Below are 10751 nucleotides of genomic sequence, written 5' to 3'. Positions count from 1 at the left end.
ATATCGGGTGGCTGTGGGTCTTTACCTGTATTCACAGCAGCTGTGGGAGGAGGCTTCTTGGATGACGGCTGAGCAGGGCTCTGATGTACTATGACTTCCAGTTAAGTATTTTTATAGGATTCCTGAGTATTTGAAAAAGTGGGTCTCTGTTTCTCGTGCCTTGTCTTGCTATCTTTCTCTTCTGTTTGTTGGTTTTGTCCAATTCGAATGTGTTAGCTTTTGCCTGATTATATTTTATTTCATTATTATATCAAGAAATGATGTAATTCTTTTCTAGTTAGTCTGATTGAGTAGATGTGAAAATAGAAAAAAGAATTGTGAGTATAAAAGACACAAAACTAAATTTTACGCTTTATTGAACTTTAATAGAGCTTTATGGAAGGTTTCCTAAGGAATATGCTGAAGTTATAATAGTGAACTCCCAAGTTCTAAGCTAGTTACTGCTGTGGTTTTAGATGTGATTTCTGTCCCAAAGGCTCAGGTAATGGACCCTTGGTTTTCCAGGTCAGGATACTGCAAGGTGGAAGACCTGTAAGAGGTGGGAGGTGATTGTGTCACCCGGGGCTCCCATCCTGGCCTGCTGGGATGAGTGGCCATCTCTCCGGGCTGCACTGGTCATCTGGAAAGTCCGTTGTTATTGTCCACATTTGGATACCTCAGCTTGCTCCCCCTGCTCTTTTCGGTGTGTGTCCTCTTCCAGAGCACTGTCTCCAGTTATGCTCCTGGTATGAGATTCCGTCTGCTGCCACGACGCAGCACAGCCTCCAGATCCCTGGGTCCAAAGCTGTTTTCCTTGATAAAGGGCCTTGTCTCAAGTATTGCCATAGCCGTACACACCAGACCATGACCGTAACTCCCAGAGGGCTCTTTCTTCCAGTGTAGGAGAAGAACAAAAGGCTAACCTTTTGAGTATGCCAGATCTATTTTTATTTATTTTTGCATTCATTCACCTGCCTTATTGACTATTAAACTCTATGATTCACACAGCTTAAGCTGACCCTGCAAAAACGGGTCCGCTTAAACTTCTCAGTTCAACAGATTTGCAGGTTCACTGAGATAGGTGTATTGTTATCTGCTTTGTCTTCTCAGTCACCTGACTTGCCCCCTCCCCGCCAAATGTCTCCTTTGAATTTATGTATGTACTTATTCTCTTTTTTGCTTCCAAGGGAATTCTCATACACATATTTAAAAAGATGCGGCACGATTTTACTTGAAAGGCCGAACCTCTTGGTTACCTGCCTAAAGCCTTGGAATGAAGCCTAAACTTTAAGTAGCAGGTTAAACAGTAAATAAATTCTGCTAATGGCTATTAGATTGCTAGCTGGGGAGATTAGTATAGGGAGCGATTCTAATTAAATAGAGAACACTGGGGAGGGCCGGAACCTTTCAAGAATGGATTTTTGTCTCCCAGGCCTCATTAGGAATATAAAATCAGCTTCTATTGTGAGGATGACAACCTTTCCAAACACTGCTCTTTTGCCATACGGAGCTGTATAACCTCCATTTTCAAATTTTGAATCTCCTTTTTTTTTTTTTTGTAGCAAAAGGTACTTTTATAGCCCTAATCCAATTAAAGCCTTGCTAAATCACCACATTCTGTTTTAACTTAACAATAATTTATCTCTTGTTTAGACACACAAAAAGGCTGAGCTCAGCCCTTGTTATAGAATCCTTCCCTCCCAGACCTTCGCAGATGGGCCTTCCAAGAGCCAGAGGTGGGCTCACTCTCCTCCTCCATCACACTGTCTACTTACAACCAGAGTCTGCCCATCCAGTGTCCTGACAAGCATCACTCAAGAGCAGAGAAAAAAACTGGGGTAGTTTACTGAAGGTTGTTTGCACCAGTTTAGAGTTTTGTTGCACAACTTCTTTTTTTAATTATTATTAATAGGCAGAAAAGTTGACAGGATTTTGAAATCATCTAAATGCTAAAATTTATCTCTACCTCCAGAATACTGGCTGGGATGATTTGTGTGTATGTATTATATATATACACATATGTGTGTATATATGTGTGTGTGTGTGTATGTATATTTGTGTACACATACACACACATGTATATATACACTTGCACTTTCAGCGGAATCTTGACCCTTGTTTGTTCTACAAATATAAAACCACAAGATCTTGATTATAAAGAAAAAAAAAGTTTACGAGTTACTCATGCCATATAACCATAGCTGAAAAGAAAGTGTTAACTATGAGGGGGGGAAACATTTCAAAGTGAAATAAGTTTTTGGGACAAACAGGAAGGAGTCACTGCTTCAAACATGACGTCATGAGAGTTAATGGTGTGCCTTACTCGATCCTTAAGAAGGTAGCCAGGAAGGAAAGGACAGATGCCCACTCCCCGCCCCCTTCACTGAGTTAGTCTTCACTCCAGTTCCTCCTCAAGGAGTAAGAACCAATCACATTGCGGGATTGTCACAGACGCTCTGAGCATCATTTGTGTTGGCAGAGCCTTTGCCAAAATCCTACGTGCTAGCCGGGAGCACGCCTCTAACAAGGACATGTCTGAGTCATTCCATTTATTGGTATAATTGTTTGTTTTGCTAAGGGAGTAATTTCCTACAAAATAAACTGTCCCGTTTATTTATTTATTCTACGTATTCACTGATGCAGTGTTCTAGAAAGCATACAAACTCTGACGTCACTAATACCAGCCCGGGAGCTCTGCTCTACCAGATGAAACCTGTGTCACCTCTGGTCAATGCCATGACCACTCTCATGGGAGTTTTGCTTACAGCACAGACTGGAGCTTTACAGTTACATGTTCTGGGTTGGGCATACATAGCTAACTTTCAACTGGCCTAACCTCACGCCCACAGCTGAGCAATGACTGGAATACTTAACCATCGTAACCCAAGTCCAGGTAAGTCATAAGGAAATGAAGAGCAAAGAACAGTGTGAGAGAGAATCAGGGGCTAGAGGCTTGGAAAGTTTATCAAAACTATGAAGCCATTTGCTATCATTAGCAATGTGAAAGCACATCTAAAATATTGCCTTAACAGGATTTGACACCTCTCCCCCACCCCAAGACTTAGAGATATCTAACTATCAATATGAGCTGAGCCTAGAATCAGCTTTTTAAAACACTGCACCAAAAAAATGGTGTGGAAAATCCTTATGTGTGTGTGTTGCTTTTATTGGTTAATAAATAAAGAAGCTGCTTTAGGCCAATGGCTTAGAAGAGTGGAGCTGGGTGGGGAAAACTAAACTGAAAGCTGGGAGAAAGAAGGCAGAGTCAGTGAGACACCATGTAGCTGCCAGAGGGAAAGACGCAAGCTGTCAGCTGGAACCTTGCTGGCAGGCCACGAGTCTTGTGGCAAAATATAAAATAATAGAAATGGGTTAATTTAATGTGTAAGAGCTTGCTAGGAATATGCTATAGTAATTGGCCAAGCAGTAATTTAATTAATACAGTTTCTGTGTGGTTATTTTGGGGCTGAGCAGCCTGGAACAAACAAGAGGCCTTCTCCAACAAATCATCAGATTAGAATTAAAATTAAGTCTATTCACTGGTACTATCTTTAGAAAGAACAAATGTGGCCCAAGTATAACAGCACAGACCTCTAATTCCAGTGTTTCAAAGGCAGAGCAGTCAGGAGAATTATGAGTTTAAGGGCTGGGCTCCACAGTGAGACTTTGCTTCAAAAGAAAAAGGAAAAAAAAAAAAAGAACATTTGTTTTTGTAGTGTTAATTAATAACACAATCCATCAAGAATTATTTTAAAACAGTCACCATTTTATTTAATCATATTTTTATTTTTGTTATATTTATTATAGAGACAATGTGTTACTGTAACAACATTTGCACATTCATGATTTGTTACATAGTACACTCTAAACTTTTAGTGACAGATTCATAAACAAATGTACTTAATTATTACTGAGTTAGAGAAAAGAATAGAACACAACCGGGAGGAAGTGTCACTGTAAATGAGGTGTTGGGAGCCACCTTTGGTTTCTCCTACTGAATACGGTGGATAATAACATCTAACACGTGATATTTATAAAACACACGTGCGCGCATGAATGTGTGTGTGTGCGTGTAGAAAGTGCTCATCAAGGGGCTGGGTAGACAGCTCAGTGGGCAAGAGCAGTTGCTGTATAAGCATGAGGACTTGAGCATGTGCAAGCAGAGATCAGAAGACAGTGCAAGTAGAGGTCAGAGGACAATCTGCAGGAGTTGGTTCTCTCCTTCCACCACAGGGATCCTGGGGATTGAACACAGGTGGGCAGCTCGAGGCTTTGACTGCTGAGTCATCTCCCTGCTAGGCTTCATTTATCTGTTGATGGCTGTTGGCACTGCCTTTCCCCAACTTCGTTCGAGCACTTTTCTGGAAAAGTGTCTGTGCACATTTGAACCAAGCTACGTTATCTTTTCTTGGGGAGTTGCAAAATCAACCGCGGTCCCAAGAGTTTTGAGGCTTCCTCAAGTGAAGGAACTGGCTCAAGTTTACTTAATTCTGTTTCAAAAGCGGTTTATCCCAAGCATAGTTTTGAGCTTACGAATTAACTAGTTTAATTTAAAGAGCTGTAGCAACCCCATTAGCATCAGCACAAAAATGTTGCCTTCCCCATGAGGATAAGTGGCCTTGAGCTGGAGAGGGGGCTGAGTGTTTAAGAGCCCTGGCTGTTCTTTCCAAGGATCTGAGTTCTAGTCTCAGCACCCACCTGATGGCTCAAAACTGTCTGTAACTCCAGTTCCAGGGGCTCTGATGCCCTCTTTGCACACACATGGCACACAGACAGCCATGCAGGCAAACACATAAAGACAAAAGAGAAGTGGCCTTGTTTTACCATTTTTTTTTTCTCAAATCTCTTACTGCCTGTCTGTCTTAGTGGCTTGATTCTCACACCTTCAGCCATAGAGTATTGTCAAATATTTAGACTGAAATCGCTTTTCATTTGTTTGTTCTAAGGCCTTATATAGATACGTAGTTTGAAACAGAAGGAATTCTAAAATAGCATTTTAAGAAAATCGTGATTTTCCTACAATGCTACCCCCAGGATCTGATGCCTGCGAGTTCCTTTTTTTTTCTCTCTCTCTCTTTTCTTTTACTCTTTCTTTCTTTCTTTCTTTCTTTCTTTCTTTCTTTCTTTCTTTCTTTCTTTCTTTTTTTAAAAGCAGGGTCTCACTATGTAGTTCAGTTTGACCTGGAACTCACAGAAATCCACCTGCCTCTGCCTCCCCAGTGCTAGGATTAAAGCCTTGCATTACCATGCCCCAACCTGGTAATTGTGTAATATTGGATCCAAAATCATACGAACTTTTCATATTCTCTTTCAGCAAAATTTGTTTTAATGGAAATATTATATTTTCTTTCAAGGATGTGAACGTACTCCAGACCGTAGTGAAGTGTATTTGTGATGAAGCTTCTCTGACGTTATGGTGATTCTACTGGCTATCCACGATGATTATAATTAAAGCTGGTTGACAGAAAGCCTCAGGGTTTAGGTTCCCGCTCAAAACAAACTCTGCTTAAGAAGGGAGTTTTGAGCTGAAGCTCCACATTGCTCCTTGTTGATCTCCCACACTGTTAGAAAAGATACCTACACAATTTAGACTGCAGCACAGTGGCTCTCTAGCAGGTGGGAGGAAGTGGGAGATGGGGCGGGGGGGGGGGGGGGGGGGGGGGGGGGGGGGGGGGGGGGGGGGGGGGGGGGGGGGGATCTGGGAAGGTATTTCTTATCCCACTCAACTTCTTAATCTGTTAAGATAAACTTTAGTATTCCTTGACCTGCCTTTGACTGAGCATAGATCTAGTATGAACGAGGCTGTGCATGCTTAATGACAGATTATCCGGGGTAAAGGTGCGGTGTTGAGAAGAACCCACCTTCATGTCTGGCACCGCTGCCCCACTGGTCGATACTGGACCGCTGGACACCCCTCTGTTCATCCCTTGAGAAAGTCCTACTTCCTCCCATTAGCCTAGAAAAACTTTTGCCAGCACTTGCTAGGAAAACTTTCAACCCTTCCTGCAAAGAACAGAGAACATGCACATTACTTAAATTGGTTTTGGTTTATTTGTTTGTTTTTACAACAAAAAGAATTCTGTCACTAACGTTTCTTGAAAAAAATGTATAAAATATGTAATCAGAAGCCAAATATAGTGGAAGAACTTGTTTAAGCATTTTTTAAGAAAGCTCACTACACTTTAGTGAACAGAACTATTTCCAAGAATAACAATTCTTCAACATTTTTTTTGTTTTTGCCTTAAAAAAACAAGAGCATAAAAATGTGTCTCACAAATCACTGAGATGGGTAAATAACGGAAGCTTCAGAAATTCCTATGGTAGAAAAATACCGTTTTTAAATTTATCTGCTTGTAAGAACAAACTTTTCATATCTGAAATGCAAATAATTACAGTCACAACTAATTTCTTCCTCCGTGTTAAGCTTTTGAACGATTTCCAAGTTTTTCTCATTGTAAATATCCATAACTTAAGATCCCGTTCTGTAATTTACAGGATGAAGAAAGGTATTTTTCTCCTGAAAAGCTGTCATAACTAGTTTATAAATTTGTTCAAGTTAGAAGCCAGAGTTTTCATAATTAGATGATTAATGAGTGTTTCTTTAGCTTATGGGTCAGATAGGGGTCTGAGTTAAAGATTTCCTAGGGTCTGTGAGAAAGAAACCATATCCTCCCATCTCCCTCTCCTGCGTAGGCAAGGCTTAGACGTTTCTCCCAGTTCCCTAACACCGCGGTCATTTGGAGATCTGACCTGGAAAGGGACGGAGCCTCTCCTTTCCCACAGAGGGTTTCTGCAAGCTTTCTTCCTCAAACTCAGAGCTGATATTTGAGACTTGGCTGCACAGAGTTCTCCCCAAGGAGTCCATGTGCTCCACAAGCTGACCCCTCGAAACGCAGCTGCTCCCTCGCTCCTTCCCACCCGTCACTTCCTGGGGCAACATTTCTCAGCTGTTATCCAGATCCTTCTCTTGGAGTTTCGCGTTCAGCTGGACACCTTTAACACCTCCGTGACTCTCCATTTCTGGAAGAGACCTTTCCCGTTTCCTCAGCCAGGCTGCAACCGACTTCCTTAGCCTCTCACGGGGCCAGATTACCTTTGACACACATCCGATTTCCCCCCACCTGCCTTATTCTATTTGTGTTTTGATTAAACCTAAAGCCTTATACATAAGAGGTGAGCATTCTATCACTGAAGTACAACTACAGCTATCTATGTTATTCTTTTTTTGTGAAAAAACTCTACTCTTTCTATTAATATATATTAATCGTACATATAGGTTTCATGAGACATTCTCTACACGTACATACTGTGCTCTGATGCTGTCCCCATTCTCCTCTTCCTCTTCTGCCTTCCTCCCACCGACCCCTTCCTCTTTCTGATCTGTTTCTTCCCATTCGACTCTGTGTTACTCTTTCTCCCGCCCCTGTCCCCTCCTCCTTTAAAGCAGTTTTATTAGGATTTCTTATGCAGCATGGGTGAGAGGTTATGTCTAGGAACTTGGATACTTTACCAGTGGCTACAGTTTTGAAGATGCATCTCCTTCCCCAGCAGCCATTACCTGCTGTAAATCCTCAAGGAGGCGTGGAGTCTGTTAACCCCGGGCTCTCTCCGTGACAGGATGCTCACAGTTCTATTGTATACACTTACCTTGTGCAGGCTATCCTAGTTCTCGACCATTTTTTTCTCTTTTCCAATTTTATTTCATGTAGTTCTTTTAGATTTGTTTGTTTTTTAGATTTGTTTGTTTAGAGTTTGTTTAGATTTGTTGTGTATGAGTCTTTTGTCTGCATGTATGCACGTGTATCATGTGTGTGCCTCGTGCCCACAGAAGACAGAAGATACCGGATAATCTGGAATTAGAGTTACACATAGCTATGAGCCATCATGTATAGACTGTGAACCAAATCCAAGTCCTCCGGAAGAGCAGCAGTGAGTGCTCCACAAACAATTGCCTGTACTCTTGTTATTTGCAGGCAGACTTTTCTGTCTAGACCGCCGATCAGCTTCATCCCACCAACCACACCCCCAATAACCACATGGAGACTTTTATTTTTTAGTTTTTTTTTCGAGACAGAATTTCTCTGTGTAGCCCTGACTGTCCTGGAACTCACTCTATAGACTCAGCTAATCTTGAACTCACGAGATCCACCAGCCTCTGCCTCCCAAGTGCTGGGATTAAAGACACGCACCACCACCGCCCAGCACCCACAAAGAGACTTAATATTTGTTATAAATGCTCAACCAGTGGCTTAGGCTCATTTTCAGCTAGCTCTGATAACTTAAATAACTTATTTCTATTAATCTATGTGCTCCTTACCTCATGCACATATTTTCCACCCTGTTCACTCTGCATCTCATAGTCTCCTCCGACTCTGCCCTTCTTCTCCTCGGCATTCTCTGTGCCACGAAAATCCTACCTAGACACCGGCCAACCAATTTTTTATTAACAGTGAGAACAACACATCTTCACAGTGTACAGATGTGGACAGAAGGATTATTTGACAGCAATTGTTTAAATTTATATCTACTTTTCAACTTGAGCTCTATTGATCCTTTTACCCATGTTCATATTTTAGCTCTTGTGTGTACTTTATCACTGGTCGTATCAGGCTCTGGGTGTTGCCCAGCTGTAGGTAGAACATGAGCTTGAGATGCAAAACTCTGAAATTAATCCCCAGCAACTACATTTCCCTCAAAGAAAGAAAGAAAGAGAGAAAGAGAAAGAGAGGGAGGGAAGGAGGGAAGGAAGGAAAGAAGGAAGGAAGGAAGAAAGAAAGAAAGAAAGGAAGAAAGAAGGAAAGAAAAGAATAAGCAAATTCAGGGGCTGGAGAGGTGACTCAGTGCTTAAGAGCACTGGCTGCTTTGGCCAGGGACCCCATTTCCCTTTCCAGCAGCCACATGGTGGTTTACAAACATCTGTAATTCCAGTTTCAGGGTATCTGATACCTTCTTCTGACCTCTGTAGTGTGCATGCATACATGCTGGCAAAACGTGCACAAGAAAAATAAAAATAATGTGCAAAGGAAAAAGAAGTATCACAGTGTGCCTAATAGTGTGTATTCACGTTTCTCCTAGTTCTGTTACCAACTCTTCAGGATCACCTTTCTTTATCCAAACAATGCCTAGGATGAGCAGGTTGTGTAGGAAATGGGCTGGGATTGCGTTGAGGGTGCTCACAGCACACACGGGTTTTCTATCCCTTTTATATCTTGACTTTTATTGTCACTAGTGCCAAACAAATTTTCTCAAACAGACTGCTAAATCTACAAATGGCCAAGACACCACCTTGTTTGTTTTATTTCTCGGTAGTCCCAGTGTAGCATTTTGTTCATGATAAAGGCTTTACTTAATTGGGTTAATGGCTTAATAGTTAAGTAATTTCCTTTTTTGGGATATATATAGTTTTTCGAGACAGTGTTTCTCTATGTTGCTCTGAAGCCAGTCCTGGAATTAGCTCTTGTAGACCAGGCTGGCCTCGAACTCAGAAATCCGCCTGCCTCTGCCTCCTGAGTGCTGGGATTAAAGGCGTGCGCCACCACCACCTGGCGCGAATAGTATTTTTTTTTTGTAATTTCCTTTTTTGATACTTTCAATATATTAGATTATCCAAGATTTAAAAAGCATTGCCCTGGTGTGCATGTGTGTGCATGCATGTCTCTGTCTGTCTGTCTGTCTGTCTATCTGTCTGTTCACCCATACTGGCACGCCTCGAGGCCAATGCTGCTGCTCTTTTCCAGTCCCTTCTCCACCTTATTTTTTGAGCCAGAGTCTCTTCTTAAGACTGGAATTTGAAGTTTCAAGTAGATGGGCAAAGCAGGACAGGATCCATCCATGTCCTCCCACCCTAGGCCTGGGGCTAGAAACATGTGTCCCAGCCAATCTCTGAGGGCAGTGCTGTGGAACAAAACTCGGGTCCTCACACCTGTGCAGCAAGCACTTCACCCACTGAGCCATATCTTGTCATATCTTCCTTTACTCTTTTTCTTTTGCTTGGATTTCCAGCCTGGCTCTATTCTGCCTGTCTACTGGCCAAATCAGCTTCCTTACAACCAATGGCAATAAAACATACTCACAGTACACAGAGGGGCATCCCACATCAATTTCTCCAGTCTTTGTCCAAGATTTGAACAGATATATGAACGTACTCAATACATTAACAAGAAAGAAGATAAAGGAAATAAGCGAGACACTCTGTTAGCGCCCTTCTGATGCAGAAAATAAAGAAGAAACTCCCCAGCCCAGCCTGGTGTAGTCAATGGATTCATTTTTTGAGCAGTGTCTGGCATATCTCATGCATATTAATTGAGCCCATGAAAGGAAAAGACCATAGTCCCTTCAGAAACATTCCTTCAAGGACTTCAACAATCTTTTATAACACACGAGAGATTTTAGGGTGACTTCATTCACTTTGCTTTAAGCATAAGATGAAGCCAGTGATGTTACCTATAAAGACTTTTTCTTAGTTGGGTTTTTTTTTTTTAATTACCAATTTGAAACTGATGAGAGCTTAGCAGGCAAAGCCCTTGCTGTGCAGACCTGATGACCTGAGTTTTGTCCCCAGAACCCAAAGAAAGGTGACAGGACAACGTTGTTGATGATCCTCTCACCTACATACACATACACACACACACACATACACACCACACACATACACACCACACACATACACACATACACACCACACACATACACACACACACATACACACCACACACATACACACCACACACACACACACACACACACACACACACGCACACTTGTCTGGAAAT

This window comes from Alexandromys fortis, unplaced genomic scaffold (assembly GCF_014885135.2).
Source record: "Alexandromys fortis isolate MF-2015 unplaced genomic scaffold, M_Fortis_MF-2015_v1.1 scaffold_43, whole genome shotgun sequence".
Classification (NCBI taxonomy): Eukaryota; Metazoa; Chordata; class Mammalia; order Rodentia; family Cricetidae; genus Alexandromys; species Alexandromys fortis.
This window is presented reverse-complemented; position numbering follows the sequence as displayed.